This window comes from Oryzias latipes, chromosome 9 (assembly GCF_053564925.1).
Source record: "Oryzias latipes strain Hd-rR chromosome 9, Olatipes_Hd-rR_3.1".
NCBI lineage: Eukaryota > Metazoa > Chordata > Actinopteri > Beloniformes > Adrianichthyidae > Oryzias > Oryzias latipes.
In genome coordinates, this window is record NC_136245.1 from 5625525 (window position 1) to 5649224 (window position 23700).

Below are 23700 nucleotides of genomic sequence, written 5' to 3' on the forward strand. Positions count from 1 at the left end.
ATGGGTTACTGTCAGTGACTGAAGGAAAAGATACTGAAGGCAGTACATTGTAAAACTAGATAAGTGACACCCAGTAATCCCGTTTAGCATTTCAAATGTCACGAGACGGTTTCTGATTGGAGGGTCCATGACCGCTTATCTGTATCAGGATGTGTTGATTGTGCAGTGATTGTTTTATTAAACCTGCTCGGAGCTGCATGCTGTTCTTCCTGGGTTCTTGTCTGGATCACCTCAAACACAGGTGCTAGTCTCTGATAGTACACCGTGTCTTCATCCCTAGACTCTCCTTCTGCAATGCTTTCACTTTATTTGCACTTTGACTCCTCATGCGAGCTGATACAGTTGTGAAAGAAGTCGGCTTTAGTGGACAACTCGTCAGGGTTGAGCCGTGACGTCGCACTCCGGGCGCACGGCGTCAAAGCAGAATCAAATTGATTGTAAATTTGAGAAGTTTTGAAAAAATGTGAAAACTGTTTTTAACTCAATAAAAACACATTATAAACTGGAAAGAGAGAACTGTACATAAAAAAAGAGAAATATTGAAAATTTGAAAAATAAAATTGTGAATGTGAAAAAAAAACTATAAACCTTAAACCAAATAAAAACAGCATTTGTAACAGCTGCTGTTTTATATTTTCAACTTTTTTTTGTTTCTGTTTTTTTTTTTTTTGTTTCTCTTTTTTCACTTTCAGTCCTCGGTTTATTCTTTCAATTCAGAATTTTCTCTTCTGGTGTAATTTTGCATGGGGGTGGAGCTTTGGAACATGATTGACATTGAGTGCTGGAGGTTGTAGTGGCGTCATTTCGCTCCAAAACGGCGTCTCTTTGTTGACGTCGCCTCCCTGCTCTAATGTTATAGTTATATCTCCACTGTTAATTCGAGCTTCAAATATACAAGTTTATTTTTCAAGATTTCTTTCAAGTTTTCAATTTCTTATCTCAAATTCATGTTGTCTATTTTTCAAATTTTACAATCTGGTTTTTCATTCACTTTAAGCGGATCTGGATTTGATCCCATAGCAGTGTCTAAAAAACTCTACAACTAAACAGAAGTACAAGTACGACGGCAGATTAGGGTTTGGAATGATGACACTCTGACAGAGTCAAGATCCCTTTATGTTAACTTTAGAACAGAAATGAAATCCTTCACTAAGTCACAAAAAATGACTCGATTATTTGAAAAATGAAAGTTTCAAGTGGTTACAGTAACAAACCCTGTCGTAAAGTAAAGTTGGCAGAGTAACAATGAATGTTGCCTTGTGTTGAAGTAGAATCAGTTTGGTACAAATCTGGATCCTTGTTGCTGGTTGAAGCAGCTGCCATTGCTGGTTGGTTGGTAACAATTATTTTGAAAGCCTCTTTTTCTGTTCCCAATCAAGGACACCCAGATTATGTGGTAGGACGCTAGATTACTCGCACACAATCCCAAGTATCCTACGCGTCGTGTCGCTCTGCCTGCCCTGTGGTGACAGCGGGCTCCTGCTTTGTAAAAATCAAATCTGCAGAGCAAAGGAAACATTTGCAACAGGAAAGCCGTTTCATTCACAACTGAGCAGTTTGCTTCCAGATTCTTAATTCCATGTGTTGTAATGAAATGGTTCAGCGTTAAGGTAAGCACATCATCCTGGATCATTTATGGCCTCTTTTACCCAGCAGTCTGAATCATTGACAGCTCATGATGATGTCTGTGGGCGAACGGCCGCTCAGTTTCTATTCTGTGTTCAGTCAGTTCGGCAGAAAAGCCACTGGCTGTGTAACGCCTTATTTTCCTGCATAGGGGACTGAAATTTGACATCATGGCTTTATGATTACCAAAAGAAACCTGAACATATCAAAAATCCTCTTTTAGGTGTTGTAGATAATATTAGTCCGTACTGACAACTGAGAAACAGCAAGTACCAAAATAAGTGTTGGAAGTACTGCTGTGGTTATAACCACACTGGAATTCAATTAGGTCAAGTTGCTCTTTGTCAGGAAGATGGATTTTAAAAGCATTGGACATGAAATAGACCTACAGAAATTTATCGTTATTGCGATGTCAAGCTTTGCAATATGCATATAACAAAAGACGGCGAAAATTGCAAACAAATGGTTACCTTAAATGTGCTAAAACAATCTTATCTTATCTTTGTTTTTATTTTGTTTTGTTTTAATGTAAAGCACTTTGTGTTATTCTCTTATATGAAAAGTTCTTTATAAATAAAGTTTGATTGATTGATTGATTGATTGATTGATTATGGCAGCTTAAAGTATTTAACAAATCAAATAAATCCATTTATGTATTTGACCAATCACATGAAGCCCTTTTGAGTTAGATTTTCGCCTCCAATGGACAAGAGGGTCGCTTGGAGTGTAATTTAAGTTATGAAGTTATGACTCTTTGAATTAAACTGTTGCAGTTAAATGGAAATTATGTTTGTGGTTGTTTTGCTATTTGTTCATTTATCGGAAGTTATATCGTCAAGACAATATTAATCATTAATATCACAAATTGCAATTATTTTTTTCCCCCCCTCATATCTTGTAGCCCTAATAGGAAACCCTATTATCTATAGGGTGGTATATATGAAGGATGCAACAACTCACTTTGTCTACGGTCTGGTTCAAACCTTTCTTTTTGGGTCACAGTTTTGTCTTGGTTAAATATACAGTTTGTGTATTAATAAACAACATAAACATGTTGAAAATCCTTGTTTTATTTAGCTAATTATCATTCAATAATAAAAAATATCTTTCAGTTGGCGCATACCAAGCATGCTGTGACATAATTTAAAAAATTGTTAAATATATTAAATTTTACATAACACATGTTCGACAATTTTACCATAAACATATGCAAGTCTAGGGAGGCAACGATTGATTTTCCCCACGCTTTTGTTCAATGGTGTAACATAAATGGAGAATTATGGGATTCCCAGTAAATAGGATCAATCATTTTTAGCAGGTGTGACAGTGTCACAGAAGAATTTTAAACATTTCTGTCTGTTCATCCGTGTTGTATGCTGCTGTGGGTGTGACCTTGGAAGGAGTCTAAAGGAAAACATTCATTACAAAAGATTTTAAAAGTCACTAAATAAACTTAGCAAATATCCACAGGTTTAAGGAAAATGTTCCCCCAAAAAGCTTAGTCTTGTTTTGTCTCGATGGTACCAAATATTTCCTTACCTGTAAAGGAAACACCAGCTCCTAGTCTGAACTGAATTATCCTGATAGGGGTTGACCAACTTTTCAAATCTGTACTAATGGTGTTACAGTGTAAATGAAAAGTTATTTTACCGAGTATTAGAGGTTTGAGCCAAACAAACTTGAATATTTTTACATTTCATAGAGCAGCTTGCAGCCTCAGCAGGATGTGCGAACCGCAGTTTGCATTCATTGATCAGTGAGTTGTTCCTGCATAAACCCACCGACAGCAATGAATGTTTATTGCAGCCTTAAGGTTGACTCCTGGATGTTTTGGTAATGTCCCACTAGGTCGGGGGTCCGCACGCGACCTCTCAGGGTACAGTCAACGGTCGATGGTTTTGATCGTAGCACAAACTCACCGACAGCGTTGAATGTTCCCCGTGAGCACATGGAGTAGTCTGGCGGAATCCAGTTTTTGTAGTTTTCCCGTATTTGTTGGTGGTGACAAACCAAATAAAAACACAAAAGATAATCACTGAGACATTCGGACATTCATTGAAAATGGCTGCAAACCTTTGTCTGTAATGTATTTACTTCATTCAGATCTAATCTACAGAAAAACGTATGCAAATTGATACCAGTTTCTTCAAACTAGCCACAATGTACGACCACCGTCTCTATAAGAGAACTGGACCGAGGGACTGTGACGTCAACCATAGAAAATACTTTCAGCTCCAACAAAATGAAGCTAATTCAGTCGCCATTTTTGTCAAGATACAACCATCGCCATGTTGGACAACGTTAGTGAGCAGTGATTTGGTTTGAGTGGATGTTTCTATAGCGACCACTCTAGCCAATCAGGAGGGAGCTTGTTGGAAGGCTACTCACTATAAAGCTGGCTCAGGAGAACATGCCAAACATTTTAAATATACATGCTTCACTGAGGCATTTGATTGGCTAATTTATAACTGGAGCACAGAAAAGAATCCAATGAGGAAAAAAAATAGAATTAGCAAGAACATGCTGGAAAAAAAAGGTATACGAGCAAGAATTATTATTTTGACAGAATGACTGAGTGGAAGCTGTTTATTTCTCTATAGAAGTCTATGGGAGAACAGCTTCTTGGAACCAGTGGGTACTTCCTGTTGGGAGTGCGAGGAGTCCAGTTCTCTTATACAGTCAATGTGTTCGACCCGTCATTGTCCAACTCAAGTGCTAGGCTCTTTTTCAAAGAAAAAGGCAAAAGAGAAGCTTGACGTCGGGGCTTCTGTGTGAGGTCTGGGTTCTCTTAGTTCATGTAAACATCCATGTTTCGGGGAAAGTTCAGACGGCGTTTTCAAGAAGCCAACAGCAGCTTTTGTGGAAGAAGAGACATTGCGGTCCTTAAATAGAGCTGCAGATGCAGTGGATTCTTCCCTCATCATACTCACCCTTCTGTAAAACTACTAAGAAACGTCTTGATGGTCCCAGTCTTCCCTCACCTTCAGCCTGCAGCAAAGAAGGACGACAAGAAAAGAAAAAAAAAGCATGAATAGGACAGAAGATGATGGCGGCAGAGATCGGAGGAAGGAGTTGGGTTTGAAGTGGGATCAGAAAACTGCTGTGCCTCACAGCTTAAACAAGTGCACTGCAGTGTGGAGTTGGTTAGAGATTACTGCTCCCTTTACCCGGCGCTGAACCTCAGCTACCGCTCTGGGAATGTGTCTGCCTGCGTTTGTCTCTTTGAGGTTGGAAAATCATGCAGTCATGTTTTATTAATGTTCTCCCCCTCTGTGTCTGTCTGTCTGTCTCCAGTCTGTTCTCCTTGCTCCCCTCAACGCTGAAGAGAAGATTTGGAGCTTTGCATTTTCTTGGCTCTGCATTCTCGCTTCTCATTAAAGACGGGCATTTTGTGCAGGTTGTGATTTAAAGAGACGCAGAAACATGTTTGGAAACTGTTTCAAAGTGGTGGTGGCGTTCAGAGATGTGTTTCAGTTCTGCTCGATTAATGCCTTGAAAAGAAGAGAAGGAGAACTGCACCTTTTCCTTTTCTTGGTTTTGGAAGGAAGTCGCAACATCTTGTCTGCATAATGAAGCATTACTCCTAGAAAAGAGGAGCCCTTTTCACCTTTTCCTACTTTGGCAGATCGCTGACCATCATTATTAACATAGTGTGGATAAAAATATCTCAAAATTTTCCATATTCCAGTGTTCTTTTTTCCATCTGTACTAGACATTTTACTTTGTCACGGTTAGTTTAAAAAGTGAGAACTTCATAACTTTTGTTGGAACTATTTTATGAAGCACTTTATGATTTTAAATGTGGACGCAACAAACCGATCCCGTTGCCTTCTATGCTGATTTTTTTGGCTCTTTCATTAGCAAGATGGTTCTTTGTTTCCTCCTGAACGGCAGTTTAAAAAAAAAAAGTTTTTCTGAATTCCTTCCGGATTTCACTGACAAGGTGGGAAGTAATCATTTTTTCAGGCCCTCCAGCTCAGGCTTCAAAGGATTCTTTCCTTGGCACTCCTGCTGTCTGGCTGAGCACCCGAGACTCACACAGCCTTTTTTTTTTTCATACACGTATCTCCTTTTTTTATTGGGTATTTTCTGTTTTTTTTCTTAAATTAAGTGCCAACCCCTTGGCACTTACAAGAAGTTATGGGAAATCTGTTATGTGTCTGCACGCACACTGACTCATTCATGCGCTTTTAGGCTCGGCTGCACTTCCACGTGGAGCTTCTTCACTGCTGGCTTCATCCGCAGAAACTTTGCATAACTGACAAACTTGCAACAGTGTAACGTGCGAAAATAGCAGTGTGGGCATGAGAGCCTGCTGAGGCCAGAGGGAACAGTGCAACAGTGTGACTGAACCGGCGTGAACCCTGTGTCGTCGGCACATTCCAGAGGTTGGTCAATGAAAAGCACACTGTGTACTCTGAGTCGTGTTGCCTGCATAGCTGGCTGGTCTGCATCCAGGAAGCCTTGCTGGCTGAAACAACATCTGTGTTCTACGGATTTACAAAAGGCTTCAAAATGGACCTTTAACTGAAGCCTGTTACAACAAATGAAATAAAACATAACCTGGCTGCTACCTGTTTAGACTTTTGAGTTTTTGGCAAGGAATCCAAATTCTTGTTTTTACATATCAAGTTTGGAGGATTCAAAATTGCCCTAGCTTTGACTGAAATATGAAAAAGTAGTCACAGAACCGGTCCAAAGGGGCCCGAGATTGTACATAAAGAATTGGAAGTTGAACATTATGTTCCTTCTGGTTAACTGGTTAACGACTCTTGGTGGGTTCAGGTAAAATAAGAAAGAAACCAATCTGACCGTGGTGTACACAGAAAGGAAGCTGTACTACCCCATCCGGATCCCCACAACCCCCCCCCCCCCCACACCCTGAAATTCCTTAGAATTTACGTAATATTAATCCTGTTTCTGTAAAGGCCTCCAAACCTCCCAGGGATGACATACACCTTTCGCTTTTCCTTTTGCACGCAGAAAAGGAGATGTGAGAGGCAAATGGGCAGCAGTAGTTCCTGCTACTAACCTCAGGTACGAGCATGTGGCCTGCCTGCACAAACCCCATGCTTTAGGCCTGACTCTCCCAGCATCGCAGCACACACCAGAGCTGGACGTTTGCCAGCGTGTGCTCGCATCATCATGCCGTCAGTTATCGTGTCACATGCCGGCGGGCCCTCCAATGAGGTGTGTAAACAGATTACATTGTTCAGATCACGTCTGCTCTTTAGTTGCAAACTCCATCAGATCCAGCAAATCTGCTGTTATTGTTGAGTCATTCGTAAAATTCTACTCAAAATAAAAGACGTTTGGGAGAATCTCCAGCAGACTTGTCATGTTTAGCATTCTGGTTACCTGTTTGAAGCAAATAAACCTAAATATGCAGATTGATTAATGTAAGCCTTGCTGTAAAAGGTCGATTTTATAAAGAAAAGAAGAAAAAGAAACCTGGACATGGCTGCAAAATTGGCTGCCATGAACAACGAAGAATGGGACTTGCTGACATTGGGGAGAGGATTCTGGCTGAAGTAGTGGTCTGTTGCACCACATTGATTCTGCAGTGAAGAGTGAACATGCTGACTTGTAAACATTACCAGAAGTCCTGGCAGTGGCCGTCAAAGTGCTTCTGATTTATTCAGTTTTTTCGTTTTATTTGATTGTTTTTAGTGGGAAAGAGTTTTGGATTCATCCTCACTTTTAAAGAAAGCATATGTGCCTTTTTTTTCAGAATGTCAAGGTATCACACTGACTGAAGTTTGTTTGGCGGGCTTTACTGTGGTTTTATTTGCACCCTGTGGTGGTTCACATGACTGGTGTGTGTTGAAAAAGGCTTAACCTTCAGCGACCAGGTCGGCAGCGCTCCAGCGAAGGAACTCCTTCAGGCAGAACGCCAGGTCTTTCCAGAAACACCCGGCTTCCATGTGCCATGCATCACTCTGCCTCAGTTCCTGGGATCTGGGCCGAGCCCGATCCCACTGCTGCTGCCACCACCTCTCTGCCTTTACCAGCAGCTGCCTAACAATGACGAAGTGCTATTTTTTGGGGGGGCTGGGATATGTGGGATACTCCCAACTCTTCTTCCTTTGCTCTATTCCTGCCTTTTCTTGGAATGATTGATATGCCTCTGTGCCTACTTTGTGATGCACTCTCATCTGTGTCTGCTTTGGCGCTTTGAACCCTGCAGTGATGCACTTGATCATGTCCCATCAGCCCGGCTCTGCTTGACGAATCCACTCCTGTCTGAGAGGGCCACTGGATGTCACGCTCCTCTTCTCCAAAGCTTTGTTGGCATGTCTCTTAGTTCAAACTCTGAGTATTTGTGGTGATTTTCTAAATGTAATGATGGCATTTCAGATTTCTGACTTAAAACGGTGTCCTCAGAGACTCCAAAACAAAGCCCATGCAGCTGCATCCATTCATTTTTTTAATCTGTTAGGTGGCTGTTTTGCCTCTTGTATTGTCGTCATGTGTGTTTCTCTTGCCTATGCAGCACTTGAATTGGCCGTAAGCATTACATCGTCTCCTTCACCCTCCATCTACGGCACCCAGCGCCTGTATGGATGCGGTACCACGCAGGGAGGCGGAGACGCAAAGAACTGAGACATCAACTGCATTTTTCTATTCATCCGCTGAGCCAGCACATAACCTGATTTAGATGAGGTCTTCACTTGCTGAAAGCTTGACAGAAGTGGGGAAAAAAAATCCAAATGTAATCATTTTACTTTCATGTGGTTCACATGTTCTGCCAGAGTTCTTCTTGCCGCCGTTTCTAAGACATTGCCAAAACCTTCAGACTGAAGAAGGCTCGGGATTGTCATTCCATTCCTCCCAAGCCAAAACCAGTTTTTGCATGACAGCCAACACAATGCGTTGCCCCCCCCCCCCCCCCCCCCTTCCATTTCCCCCAGCAGGGGATGTTGCTGCATGGTGCCAGGAGGGACACTGTCCCTAATGCGCTGTACGAAGCTTTGTGCTCTGTTGACCTGATCAGAGCCGCATAAACCAAAGTTAAGCTCTTCTTTTTGCCCCGCTGTGTTGACAAAGGACCGAAAATTCTGGAAACTTGAACGTCGCATTTCTAGCACTGTGCACGTTTTCAACAGTGGATGAGTGCTGTTTTTGAGGTTGTTGATGTTTCAGGGTTTAATTCTGCTGATCCTCTCCACAGCAGTTTAAAGTCTGTGCGACTGTTGAGCTGTCAATGCCGGCTCTTTAGAAAGCTGCCGCGAGACTTAGCCGTCCTCCGCAGCACCTTCCCCCCTTCCCTCTCCAGCAGAGGAAAATCTCTGCTGAATTCATGTCTCCTTTCAGATTTCTAAGAGGTGTTAAACCTTTTTGGATTAAAGAAGGTAATCTGACAGGCAGAAGATTGTATTAGCCAGAGAGTTGGCAGAGCTTTTAATTTTTCCTCCTTACTCGTTTCCCCCTCTCAGCCCATCTCTCCTGCTGACCTGATAGAAAGTGTTATAATGGGATCCTTTTCTGCATTGAACACCCACTCTCATTAAAAATGGTGTTTTTGTTGTTTTTAACTTGTTCTTACCACGTTCTTCTCAGGATGGAGGACACGTATAAAGAAAATGAGGCTAAAAATGGCATTTCTTTATTCACGTTGTTTTGAATCGGGTGGAAATGTGAAAAAAGATCGTATTTGTGATGTCGAAAACTCGCGGGGCGGGGCCACAAGCTCCATGCTCCGCCGCATTGTGATGCATCCACCTGCAGACAAACAGATCCTCGTCTGTCTTTGTTTTCCCCGTCTGAGCTGGAATCTGGATCTAAACCGTACGACTCACCGTTTTTGTCGCATCGCTAATGTTAGCTACAGGGAGAGCATGTAAACAGAGAACTTTCAGCAATGGGGAGGGGGGGCTGCTCTGCACAGACAGTCCCACCCACAACTCTGAAGCAAATATCTGATGAACTTTTGCGTCTCTGCAGAAGATGTGTCAGAGAACGTGACGGGTATTTTTAATTTGGGATGAAACGGCATAATCATTATTTAAAGACCTTGACAATTGATGAAAAGGTGATCGTTGTGGGACATTAAAGCAAAACCATCTGAATTCATTTTTGCTCCTTACACGCCTCCCATCTGCTTATACATTTGCTTCTCCTCCGCCCGCTTTTTGCCTCCTCTAACAGTGACGGCGTCGTCGTGTGAACCCATGATTTATAATTTGCTAATCCTCGCTGATTATGGAGCTTTCCACGTGGCCCCTTATCTGTTGCTGAGCCTGCTTTTCCCTCTGTAGCTGCCAGTTATCTCTTGGGCAGCCAGCAAACAGACCCGTCTCTCTCAGCCTGCTGCACGTCCACTGGGGAGACCTCCGTCCCTGTGACAGGCTGATGGGTGTTGTGGCTGCACATATGCCTGATCGTCAAATTAAATCTGCATTCATTTGCAATGCCAAGTATGAATGTTATCCTCCAAGAACCTCAAACTTCCTTTTAAAAAACCAAAAAAAAAAAAAAACCTTCACATTCGTGCATTAGCATCAAGCCTTTTGCTGACATGCCAGAGCGACCACCCACAGAGGCCGGGGAGTTTGGGGCCTCGCTTGGACTCATCTACGCTTCCTGTGGCAAACAGCATGACTGTCCGAGCTGGCACACAACACTGTGAAGCTATGGCCTGTGGGGGGCTCGCCCTTCAGTGGGGGTGTATGCAGATGACGGTGAGCTCAGCTGATGAAGCGTCCGATTGTCAGTGTAATAGGAAGTGACGTGCACATCAGACCAATGTGGGTCAGAACGCCAGACGACCAGCCTGCGGCCTGTGTCCGCTCCGCCTGTCTAATCTGCTGCAGCCCAGCCAGACGAGGCTCTTTAATCGACCCTGATATTCACTGAACACACATTAACCGTCTCTGCCTGGAGCTGCGCGGCACAAACACCAATCTGCGACACGGAGGAGCCGACGGCCAGCTCTGGCTCCTCCTGCCGTCTGAGTCCAGTCCTTCACTCGGGTCTAATTGAGATCTTACTGAGCACGCTTCCAGCACCGAGGGAACTTTCAGGTCCTCAAATCCTCTTTGTTCAGCCTCTCTGTTTACAACTGCCATCTCTATAGAAGGGACTGAGATGTCGTTTTTGAGTGGGTGGAATTGGGTCAGCTGAAGGCTGAGCGTAATAGGATTCTCATGACATGGTCCGGGGCTGGCATCGGAGAAAAGGAACGGGAAGGGAAAGACCTGTGAAGGGGGTGGGGTGGGGGGGGACGACGACTTTGCAGTGTTTGCTCAGCACCGGTGTGTAGACTTAATTCCAAGGATGCACATCTTGAAGCATTTCTGAAATTTCTGCTAAAGCCGTTTTTTTTTTTTTTTTTTTTTTTTTTTGCAGCTGGGGGGGCGTTCAGTCTGCGCAAATCTGCCTCATCAAAGCCAGTAATTTCCTGTTCTTCTCAGGCCCCCATCCCCCAGCTCAGCTCTTGTCTGTTAATCCCAGGCCTCAAAACTACCCCCCCCCCCCAACACACACACACACACTTTCATGGACACCCTTCTGTCCCCAAGCCCAGGCCCCCCCACTGATCTACTGCTCTCCTCTGCTTATAGGCTCACTGAGGCTGTGGGCTGAGGATGGGGAGGCAGCGCGCTTTGTGTCAGCGGCCGCGCGTACCCAACACTAACAAATCCTCATTGTCCCACATGGGAGTGGGGGTGCTGGCGGTGGTGGTGGGGGCTGGATTGCTGTCTGGTTTCTATTCAAATCCGGGTATCCATGCTGGTTCTGTCAGGGGAAGAGCGTGGAGGTGCCGACGGACGAGCTTCCACAAATCCAAGCTAAAGAAAAAAAAAAAATGAAAGTCGACACGGCCCGTCCTGAGCTACGAGGAAGGTCACCAACACCGACCGCGTCTGTGAGAGCGGATGTTACAACTCTATGAGAGCTTCTTCCAACCCTAAAGAGTCACAAGTCCAGATTGTGTACTGTTAACTAAAAGACATGCATTTCCATCCACAAGTCCTGGCACAGAACTGAACTCTTTGTGAAGAAAAAAACAAGTGCAGCTGATTTGAGCAGCGTGCAGACTCCTGTTTGTAGTTTGTGTTTCACCAAAGGACTGTCCTGATTGGAGAACAGGAGTGTGTGGCTGGGGTCGCCGCCACTGAGGCCTGATCTGGGGATCTTCTCGACAAGACTTGTACAGACGTGTACAGGCATTTCGGCGCGACTTGTCTCGGCGTCTCAGACAGGCATGCACATGTCTTTTTTTGTTTTGATTGTTTGTTTCATAGAGCAAAGGGCTTGTTTTGTTGTTTTGTTAACTTCTTCTTTAAAAGGAGCCTTGAGAAGTTCTTTTTTCCTTCTTGTTGTCATCATTGGTAGGATACTAGACTCAAAAACCTTGGTTTTAGGCGTCTGCGCGGCCTCCAAAGGTTTTGGTTTTCTCATGAAAGCATCCCTGCTGTCAAGTCTTACTATTCCTGCTTTTTGCTGCGGATCAAGAGCTTTAGACAAAAGCACTGTGACACAGAAAAAACAACATAGGGACACCCAGAATTTCCTTTCACAAAATACACTGCGAACCCAGTGACCCACCCACCCCCCATCTCCAGTGCAAGCCAGCAGGAAAAGCAGCCGAAAGGGGAATAGAAAATCACAAGCTCTGTGAAAATGAGCTCTATTCTTCCTCTTTTCTTGCCGTCTAAATTTAACCACCTCCTACATTTACACTTCCTTTGAGACAGATTATTCCCTTCAGCCTGACTTTAGCAAATGATTGCCAATGTTTTTATCCATTTAGCCAGTTTGACTTTAGAACACTGGAAGGGTTCAGACGGAGGCAAAAGTATGTTTTTCTAAGCCGTTGAAACGTTGAGCCTCATTGGAGGTTAAAGAGTGGGGGTGGGGGTCCTGAAAGTAGAAGAATTGCAAGGTGAGCGTTTAAAAGGAGGCAGGGCTGACTTACGGTCATTTTTTATTTTTAATTTAACCCCCTCCCCAACTCCAGCCCAAACTCTAACCCTGAGCTTGAAGGTTGCTGCCCCCTGCCCCCTCCCCTCATGGCGCGGGGCAGCAGCTGGCTGACCTGTCCCTCCGCTGCAGCCTCTAATGGCTGACCTGCCCCGTCTGGCTTGCCCCGCTTGCTTTTGTCTGCTGTCTGGCTCAGTTCCTTTTCGGCTAAACATCGCTGCTGGCTGCCACGCTCCACGTTTTCAGAGCGCGAGCTTCACCAAACAAAGCACCAGTAAAAAAGAATTCAAACACACGTTAAACTGCAGACTTTTCACACTTGTCACACTTTGTGCAGGGATCCGTCTTGCTTTTTCACATCCTTGTAGAAGTTACCCGGACACAACCGCTGCCTACTTTCACACACACGACTGCGGACCAGCTGCGCTAAGCAGGCGCACAAAACCAACCTCGAGTGCCACACAAATATGAACATTGATTTATGACGCAAATATTTTCACAGTTACCATTCCTGATGGTACACAACTCATAATGCAGAGCAGAGTAAAGGGTGCAGTTGTTAAATGGCCATAAAGTTTTAAAAGGAAAGATTAAGCTGTTTCAGAAACTTACTGAAGGGGAATCCGGCGTCAGGAAACGGCGATCAGCGAGTGGCAGAAAATGCGAGGAACGGCAAGCTTCCATATGAAAGTAGAGACCTCATGCATGCAGACGGGCTAAAAGTTGCTGCTGAAATGAGTTGAACGCTCCCACACTATCTCTCTCTCACTCTCTGTCTCCCTCCCTCGCTCACACACAAACACACAAAGACCCACACTTGTGGATGTTCACAGTCCTGACACACAATCTTTCCCGTCTGATGTCTCTGCCTCCAGTGGGAAGTCAGCCAGCCAGTTTGCAAACACAAGTGCCTTACAAAAACCCTCTCCCTCGCCTATGTGCGTCCCGCACGCCTGCATTAGCAAACAAGCACACACATTCCCATGTGCCCTTCCAATCGCACACGCACACAAACCTGGCTTCAGCACAACTTATTGAACTGCCCCACATTTTTCTCGCATGCACTATATATGATGCCGGTGATGGCTGGCAGCCCGCAGTGTCACGTGGGACTGGAGTGCTTCTGTGATTGGCTGGAGGGCAGTGAGGCAAGAGGGAAAGGAGGGCAAGGCAGTGTTATGGTTGGTCAGAGCTCAGGCCATTGAAAGCAGGAGGCTTCTCTGATGAATGCTTGAATGGCCGCGTCTCTGGGTGGAGTCGGAGTGACACTGACCTCGGGCTGAAAAGATGTCTTAAGTCCAAACATGATCAACATTTTGCCTAGAAAATGTAGAAAATGTAAATTCTTGTTGGACAAGTCACATGTGGGGGTTTTTGGTTTTTATTTTTTACCACTTTAAATTATTGACTTTTATTAGTGTCACTTTCCATTTGAGAGAAATTGTAAACTGTTTATGTAACTGTGCTCTATTTTCACCTTTTGAGACTATTTTATTTCTAGAGTTAAAATGACAAGAGATCAAATATTTTGTTTTATTCCAACTGAAGTTTATTTTTTAAAAACATCCACATCAGTCTGAAGGAGCCCCACTGAGAGATAAATCGGGTCACTCAAAAGAGCCATGAAGCCATGTGACACATGTTCAAGAATGCACATTTTTGAACGCGACTATAGTCCATGGTGTTCACACTGGACAAGCAGGGAGGGGCTGCTTCTTCTTTTCTGCTTCCACTGTTTACTAGGACATGTCCGCCACCTACAGTTAGAAGAAGCTATCGGTAAGTCAGAGTGGTGCAAAGCTTGTGATTTTTGCTCCAAGCTCTTTTTCACTGCATTAAGATGTATGAAAAACTTGGTGTCATAATTCTGGCCGGGCACAAACTGGAATTATTAATTTCTCCTCCATGATCAATTTTCAAACCGTTGGCACTTCTGTCAATTAAAGGTGATGTTCATCCATACATCACTACCAAATCCGAGTCCCTGATTGGTCAAAGTTCAACTGGTTTAACTTGTGACGCTCATTCACTGCGTGTTTTGAACGTAGAGTCTGAAAACGATAGTAAAAACCTGTGTAGCTGTGCGTGAATGTGGGTTTTGATCACAGAAGCCCAAAACACGCGTTCACACAGACATTTTATTGGAATGGATTGCTTGAACGGGCATGGCAGAGGGTGGTGTGAACAAAGCTTTACAGTGTCTTATCTTAACAGTAAGTTCATCAGAACCACTCTGGGACAGAGTAGATAGAAGACAATGGGTCTTCAGTATATTCTGGAATTATCCATTTTTAGGGGGGGAGCGCTTCTCGCGTGCGTTTTTTTTTTTTTTTTTTTAGAGCCCTCAGTGTTTTTTTTTTTCTTCCAGCCTTGCAGGAGTAGCTACTCTTTGCTTGTTGCTGTTTTCACATCTGCGCTTTGCGAGAGACCGGCGGACCGATTTTACTCCTAACAACGGAAGCGCTACAGAGCAGAGAGCTCGGAAAATAAAATCTCAATTTTCCCAAAAATAAATAGTCTAAAATAAAAAAAATTTGAATTAATCGATTGTATCGATTGATCCCCCAGCCTGAGGTGGTATATCTTTAGAAAACATTTGTTAGATTTGGATTTGAGTTGTTATAGAAATAATTGTTTTCTAAAGTCTGTTTGGTTACTTTACAGATACTCCTGAGTATCCAGGAGGTTAAATCCTGTGTGAATGTATGCCAGATTAATTGCATCCATTTGTCATCTTCACTAAAAGGTTTTTATTAAAAAGTGAGGTAGGTTTTGTCATTTATCCTTGGATGACCTCAGATGAATTCCCACATTTGTAGTGCTAAATCCTGGGTCAAGGTGAAGGGTTTAATGACAGACAGCTGTAACTAACTAGACAAGAAGAGAATGAAAGGCAGAGCATCTATAGAGACTGAAACAAAAATGTGGAGATATACAAGCTTTGACAGCAAAGGACTCTCGAAGAGGAGATGGACAAGGAAGACTTGAGTTATGATCGTTTGAGAACTGCAAGCCATGCTGTCTGTGGAGGAAATACATCTTCAGTAACTGGACAGATAAATGGAAGATGGGATACAGATGGAAAAGCTGGAGACACACACAGATGGGTGAAACAGGGGATTATCATGATCCCCTCCACCTCCTAAAAAAAAAAAAAAAAGCAGAGCCACAGCGATTGTTGAACCAATCTGGCTTCAGAATCAACTGAATGGGGCGCAGCACTGCTGAGTGATGGGAGCGCACATTCCAGTGCTGTAACAGACCGTTGATTAAGATGTCAAAGCTATACTTTAACATCAGGGATCAAAAAGTCAAGAATAATTTGATAAATTTGAGACTTTCATTCCCGGAAATGGTGAGATGAGCAAAACTGAAAACTTTGAGTCACATTTGGTGGGTCCTGCAACAAAAGCTATTACTGGTTCAAAGCAAACTTAGTGTAACTTTAACACTCTCATGCTTAAAGAGAGATTGGCAGTAATTGTTAGTTGTGAATGCACACAAGACAAAACTGCTTCTGAGACAGCTTTATGATGAGTGTAAGGCCAATGAGAGGGTTATGATCACTTGGATTTATTCATATCCTGGATTACTGGGCCTGATCGTGCTCCAAATAACTCCAGAAGATCTTGCTCTGGCTTTTACATGTAAAACAAGGTCAAAGAAACATTTCGAGGTTTCTACGTTTATTGCGTTTTTGAAGTTGAAAGTGGAGAGCATGCTATGCACATGCCTAAAGCGGGAAACCTTACCGAAGATCCTCTGAGTCTTTACCAGTGACACAACAAGCCAGATGCAAAGAGCAGCGTATTCAAGAAGACAACTTTTGTATCTGCACAAGTCTTCTATCAGTTTTAAGTCTTTTGATAAACTGTGAGGAACTGATGGTATAGGACTAGGCTTGGTGGCAGAAACCTATATGTTTCATAAATACACTTAAACATGATAAATACCATAGAGAAACAAAAAGGTGACAAAGCAGATGACCTGATGAGGAAGAACTTGAATACCAGACACTTAAGGTAACTGACAGAAAGGAAAACGGTAGTGGATGATCACCAACACAAACCTGGGGTGACTGAGAAGGGAACAACTCAAAACATGACAAGAACCACGGAAAGAAACCTGAGACCTAGATCTAAGAGCACAATCCCCACAGAAGCAGAATCTCTGGACATAAGCAACAATTCATAGCTGCACACTGAAAATCATGGGGATCAACAGTATTTTCACAAATCGCGGAGAAATAGATTTCCATATGGGGAGTTTATGACGCCACCAAGTTGCAAACAAACTTCTAGATAACGAGCGGGTTTTCCCAAAAATGATGTAAGAATTTGGATACAAAGCTGAGGATTTGTTTACTAGTCTTTATGTAGGAGATGCAAGAAAGTGGCAGAGAGTTTTAATTGGAGCATTGAGTACTACTTGGCTGATTATAGTCTAATTACTGAGGAAACCAATTTAAGAGTTGTTTGATGCATCTTCATAGGAGGATGACTTTCTCTCTCTCAGGACTGTTTTCGTGGGGGTAAAGCCTATACCCGGATCTACTGACTGTTTTGTTAAAGTTCAGGTTGCATCCGGGTTGGCCTTCATAACTAATTGAAAATGTATCGCCATTGCGAAATCAGCCGGTGCAATGCACATCGCAAAAGACTGCGTAAACAGCAATAAATGGTTACTCTAAATGTTTTTACACACATTCTAAAACACAATTTCATGACAGCTTAAAGTATTTAAGGAATGTAACAAAGCCCTTTAGTCATTGACTAATCTTTTGTTTGATACCCGCCTTCTATGTAGATGAGGGTGGCTTAGATTATGATTTAAAATATGTTGACTTTATTTAAATACATTATTTTTTGTTTTTCTCTTTATTTATATATTGCAACTTTTATCCAATATTGATAATATTGATTACTCATATAGCACATTGCATTCAGTTGCATCCATGCCTGACATTATCAAGGCTTTTATTCTGAAATTTGCCTCTCACAAAACAATGCATTCTCAGAATGACTATTGTAGTATTTGTCTTCCTGCTGGCAGCAATGCAATGATCAGAAACTATCTGGAGAAACGTCAAACAAGCTGCCCACATACCTTTGACCTCATGAAAGAGACTCTGTACGTACCTGATTTCATAACTGGCCCGGTAGATGTTAAAAGTGCTTATGCAGCCACAACACTTGCAATACAGATTCTAACAGCTGCCAACACAATTGTGTTAGTGCACTGGTAATTCGGCTGAACTGAAAAATGCGTGAATGTAGGAGGAATGACAGTTTGCTCTGGAATTGGAAGAAGACACCTCTGTGTTGAAGGTGTTGGTCTTATGTGGAGGTCAGTGGTAGAGGACTTTGTTTTTAATTACATTTGATTTAAAAGAAAAAGAAATTGTGAAGGTAAAAAAGTCCATCGAAAACAGATTTGTTGTTTATGAGAAATCATAATCAACAATAACTGAAGGAAGTGAAGGGAAAAGGTTTCAAGGTGAACCTAACCGGAGTGATGGCCCGGAACTAATTTCTGAAGCTACGTTCACAACAGCCACTCCAGATCAAAGATGGAACACGAAGGGGGAAGGGTCACTCAGTCCAGGTCTCATATACAGTCAACGGATCAAACAGAGGCATGGGAAGTAGTGAATTCCAAGTTGAGGTTTTTTATTCTTTTCACACACAGTATCCATAGTTAAAGTCCCATTCCAATCATCTTTGCCTCCGCTGATATCCCATCATTCCTTTGGTTTACACTATCCTACCAGCTTACAGCCCCTCACAACCCCAAGCTAACATTAGCGGTGCAGCAAAAATGGCGAGAAATATATGAGCTGTTCAGCCGTCCAGTTTTTGAGCCAGATGCCAGCCCAGACGAGGAAAACAAAGACGTTCATGGATGTGTTTGTCTACAGGTGGATACATCAGAATGGAGTGGAGTGGTGAGACTTTGGCCTACCCATTTCAGTTTCTAACTCACAACAAAGAGGTCTTTTAAACTGTGTGGTTTTTTTTATCTGTTCCTGATCCATCATAATTTGAAAAGAGAACTACTTAGAAACCCAATTTTAGAATTCAAGTATTTTCCATTTTTCCTCCATCATGAGAAAAATGCTACAAAAACGTTAAAAACACCAAAAAGATGAGTTTCATTGGAGTGGGTCTTTTAATGGGCTGGTCTTGAGATCTCATTCGGCTACGATTGTATTGTCAGTGGTTCAGTCCGATTTCATGATGCATCGATGTGGGGCAGCCACAACTATTTTTTTTTTTTGGAATTCTTTGCAGTCAGATTGTTATGAACTACTTTTTATTTGTACTTTTTTCAGAAAACAATCTGAAAATTCAGAATATGACAAACACCATAAAACCGGGCATTGCACTTCACAAACCAAAATATTTCAAAGTTAAATTAAAACAATGAATCTTGTCTTCTAAGCAATGTAAACACGTAAAAACTACATTTAAACCCTAAACCAAAATTACTAGTACAGGTCCAGCTTGATTAGTGTGGTCATTCTCACACAGCATAAATAAATCTGGTTTCTGCTTTAAAACAGGCAGTTTCCAAAAGTACAAAAAGCAAGTCTAAACACAGCAGACTTTATGTAACATTGGGATCTACATGCTACAAAAATGTCTACTTTAAAGTTTAATTGTAAGCTGGAATAGAAGGTTACAGGCCTGGCCTTCACATAGTGCAAAAACAGCTTGTCCTTAAAATCAGAACCTCTTAAATGCTTTAAACTACAAAACAACTAAACATTACACATTCTGAGTCTGCCAAAGTTATTAAACACAAGTTTCCTCCTAGGATTTGGTAATTTGTAGAATGACTGCTTTAAGGTCTCCAACCAGAACATGTTTGCGTGGGATTTATTTTTTTCTGCAGTGACCACATGTCCTGCAGTAGAGAAATCTTCCTCTGCAGAAACACTTGTGTCCAGGATGCAGAAGTATTCCTCTGAAAGCTCTGAGAGGAAGGTAACTTGATCTCATGAACATGCCATCAGTTCAAAGGGTCCTCAGTGAGAGGAAGAGATGGAGCTTTGCATTTTCTCCCCATTTCCTCCTGAGGAATCCAATCCCTGGAAAGGAGTGGGTCCTCACATTGTGACGTCACAAAGTGGGAAACGGCAGGTTCCCGGAAGAGTCCCTCAGGCTAACGTGCACACTCGCTTTCTCCCTGAAGCTAGCAGTGTTTGGCAAAATGCGTGGTTTTATATCCATAATATGCACAAGGGCTGCACAATAGGAGGAAAACTCGCAATATCCCATATTAGATTAGATTTGCTTCATTGTCCGTTGTACAATGAGATTAGTGATCAATATTGCAATGACGATATGACTTGTGATATATATGAACAAATTGCAAAAGAACCAAAAACATAATTTCCACATGTCACTGCATTCATTCATTCATCTTCTTCTGCTATTTATCCCTTTCGGGGTCACGGGGTTGCCGGAGCCTATCCCGGCCACTTGTGGGCGAGCAAGGCAGGGGACACCCTGGACAGTTCGCCAGTCTGTCTGCAGTTTATTTGAAATAAGAGTCAACATAGCTTAAATTATACTCCAAATAAAACTAGTCTACTCGCCTGGAAGGGGCGCAACTAACCTAAAAGGGCTTCATCTGATTGGTCAAATGCATAAGTTAATTTTTTGATTTGCTTAATACTTCAAGCTGCCATAAGATTGTTTTAGCACATTTAAAATAACAATTTTTCCGATTTTCACCGTCTTTTGCAATATCCATATTGCACAGCTTTTTAACGCGATAACGATAAATTTGCAATTTGATTTTTTATTTTTATTTTTTTCTGCAGGCCTAATACGCACATCCATCTTTGCAAAATGTTAGCTGTTTGTTTTCATGAGCGAAACGCAGAAAAGCTGCTGAGGCCGGCCCCAGGTTGACATCATGAAATGGGCGGCACCCATGGTGAGCGAAAGGCGGTGCCTAAGAGATCAAGTCATCTTTCTTCTGCGTAGAAAAATGAGCTAAAAAAATGTGTTCTTTAGTGTGCCAAAGCTAATATCTTATCATACATATGGATATAATATACTCTCAATGGCTTAAAGCATGATTGTCCCGCTCAAATCCAGGCCTCGAGGGCCGCCCTCCTGCTAGTTTTCCAGAAACCCTGCCTTATCTCCTGTTGATTACCTGGATCCGGTGTGTTTAGCCTATAAGAAGGTTCAATGGCAGGATGGTTGGAAAACATGTAGGACACCAGCCCTTGAGGCCTGGATTTGGGCAACCCTGAGACCCTTTAATGCTCTGTTAGAGAGGGCAAACCTTTAACCCTTTAACACTGCTAAAGCTTTACATTCTTTCGTCTATTGTAAGTCGTCAGCTGCTAACACAGTTAACATAATTCCACCAGATTTAATGCGTAGAAAAGCAGCCTTGCGCTGATGAGTCATGGCGATCACGTAAACAGTCAGAATTTGACATGTTGTACGGTGTCTGTGTGTAGGTGTTGCTGGTGACTTTTTCGACGGTCTTCAAAGGTTTAAATGTAGATCAAGGGCATAGAATGGAGAAAAGACTCTCTCCTTAAGTTTTTTTTTTTCATCAGAAGATTTGGATTGCATTTTTGAGCTCACTGATCCTGGATGAGACTCCAGTGCTGTCTGTCATGATCTGGAAGAGCTGTGCATTTAATGGAACAACAAGGGACACTCTTGGACTTCTTTCTTCTGTTCTAAGGTGGCTCCATCCTTAATGGGCTTGAATAAACTCACAACATTTGTTTGATGCAGAGTCCTGGCTGTCCTTTGCACACCACTGGAGACATCAAGGTGGCATAAGATTGCAGGTTGTTCCAGGAACATCTTTGCGTATCAAGTGTACCGTTTTCCCTTTTTCCCCCAACAGCTATTGTCCGGCCACAAGCTCCCTGCTCTGATCCACTCTCTATCCACTTATAGACAAATGGATCCATGAACGTCTTTGTTTTCCTCGTCTGAGTTGGTATTAGTTTCAAAACTGTATGGCTGAAGAGCTCCAATATTGCTTGCCATTTTTGTTGCACAGCTAATGTTAGCTTGGGGTTGTGAGGGGCTGTAAGCTAGCAGGATAGAGTGTAAACAAATCCTGCTAAGGTTGAACTGCGATACAGTAAGGCGAAGACTTGTTAGCAAATGCATTCAGACATTGTGCTGTCATGTTATTTTATTATGAAGCTACAACTTTACTTTTTTATTTTGTATGACCATGACTGGAATTAGATTCCCTCCATTTGCACATATTTATTTGAACATTTAAAGTATATACTTGCTTAGGGATATGAAAAATAGCATATCTATCAAACATGGCATCTCTGCAAAAGATCATCTCATTATTCATGAGTCCATCTCTAAAACTCTCCTTTGTTGTGTTAATGTTATATCTGAGACTGCATCTTTACGCATAGAGAAGAGTTTAAATTAAGATTACCTGGAGGGTGTTCAGTGGCATAAATAGAGTGCTAGAAGTTGGGTAGTACTGCGTGGAAAGGTTGATGTTTAGGGGTGTAACAATTCATGTTATCGACTTGATTCATATCATAAATGTGGTTGACGATCCAATTCACTGACCTACAATGGATCCAGGACATTTTTAGCCAAAACTTCAACAAGTGTGATAAATACCTTGGCACTGAACAGTGCAGGTAAAGTTTTCCACATTCTTGTAGGATTATCAAGTGTAAATTAAATATGTAAACAAGTTAAAAGTGAATGAAAGTCAAATAAAAATTTTTTGGTGCACCAGTGAAACCTCCAGTTTCCAGCACGTGCGAATTGGTTGCACTTGATCACATTTTGCTGCCATCACATGTGTGTTGTCTGCTGTGAGGACACTTGGTCGTTTTTACATTATAGTAAAATAACCCTACCATGTCTCAATCCAAATGGTATTTTCCAAGATCGATAGGAATGATTTATTTCAATTAGAAACAATTATACAGTGATATAGGTCAATTCAATGAACAGCTTACCTCAGACAGATCGATCTGGTTGGATCGTTGGAACATAAATCGATTCATCATTTACGTGGATTAATCGTTGCCCCACATTCATGTTTATTGTCCCCCCAGTCTGCCCTTTGCAACAGCTTGCAGCTCTACCTGCAGGCCCCTTTTCACTGCCGTCCTGTATGCGTATCATCTTCACTTATGACTTTGAAAATGTTCTTCAGCACTGGAATTTGAACCTTCATTGCAAGTTTTAAAAGAAAATCTGACTTCACCTCACAATTCCTGCTTGGGATATTTACGGACATGAAGTAGTTTGAGTGAAATCCTTGACGCTGGTTTTGTAGCAGCTACTCGTGCTTGATATTTGAAGGCGAAAATGGAAGGTAAGTCACTGTGCTGTGCTGTCAGCTGTGTGTATCTCTGTTTCTTTCTCTGGGTGTGGGAAATTAAACTGTAAAATTGGGCTTTTTACATAAGGATGGGTTCCACACATATGCAGTATTGCTGTTGCAGAGATTCTCTAGAAACTGCGGCACAGTGACTCTCCCCATCCCCCACCATTTGCCCCAGTCTATCTCCCCACTTCCTGGCTATGCCACATTGGGAGAAAGCAAGATGGAAAGAAGTAGATGAGTAGAGAGAGCGAGATGAAATTCTCATCCTTGGTTGGGATTCTTAAGAGCGCTTGGGAAAGCAGGATCTTATTATCACAGCAAATTTGCAATGTGCACAGTGGAGGAGATTAGATGCTTCTTGCCTTTGAAGTGTATTTTCCAGCCATTGTGTGATGGCAAATTCCATCAAGTGTTGGAGGGAGCTACGATAAGAGGCACGGGTTCTGAATGCAGCTGCATTAAAAACTGTCATTTAGCAATGAGATGAAACAGTTGCAAATGCTTCCTAAATGAAGGAAAATATCCTTCCTCATTTTAGCACTGTCATTTAGATACGTGTTGTGGAAAAGCCACAGTAGCTAAAAAATACAAGGTGGATGGATAGAGCAGATGCCTGTCAAATATGTGGATTATGATGATGAGTTTCTGGCTTACAAATAATAGAACTAGCTTTTTTTAGGTTTTAGTTTTCAGAGAAAATCTAAACTGATCAGGCGTTTGAGTCATTTGACTGTTAAAGTCAGCTCTGCAAGGGAAAAAAGTCTGAAAACTTCAAAATATGGGTCAGCC

General features: G+C 42.4%; 1 protein-coding gene, 1 long non-coding RNA gene and 2 other non-coding genes across 4 annotated transcripts in view; 1 reads left to right on the forward strand and 3 right to left on the reverse strand.

The window, feature by feature from the left end:
- The window catches only part of LOC101155697 (nuclear receptor subfamily 6 group A member 1-A), a 119489-nt gene that overhangs the window by 30578 nt on the left and 65211 nt on the right, over positions 1–23700 (forward strand). The window lies entirely within an intron of this gene.
- Positions 3343–3452, reverse strand: mir181b-2 (microRNA mir-181b-2). Its single transcript, NR_107130.1, has one exon. It is a non-coding gene; the product is annotated as a microRNA mir-181b-2 (primary transcript).
- On the reverse strand, positions 3480–3585 carry mir181a-1 (microRNA mir-181a-1). The gene has a single exon (NR_107129.1). It is a non-coding gene; the product is annotated as a microRNA mir-181a-1 (primary transcript).
- Positions 4347–13598, reverse strand: LOC144994513 (uncharacterized). The gene is made up of 3 exons (XR_013658075.1): positions 13165–13598; positions 4557–4614; positions 4347–4480 (listed from the first exon to the last, which is right to left on the reverse strand). It is a non-coding gene; the product is annotated as an uncharacterized LOC144994513 (long non-coding RNA).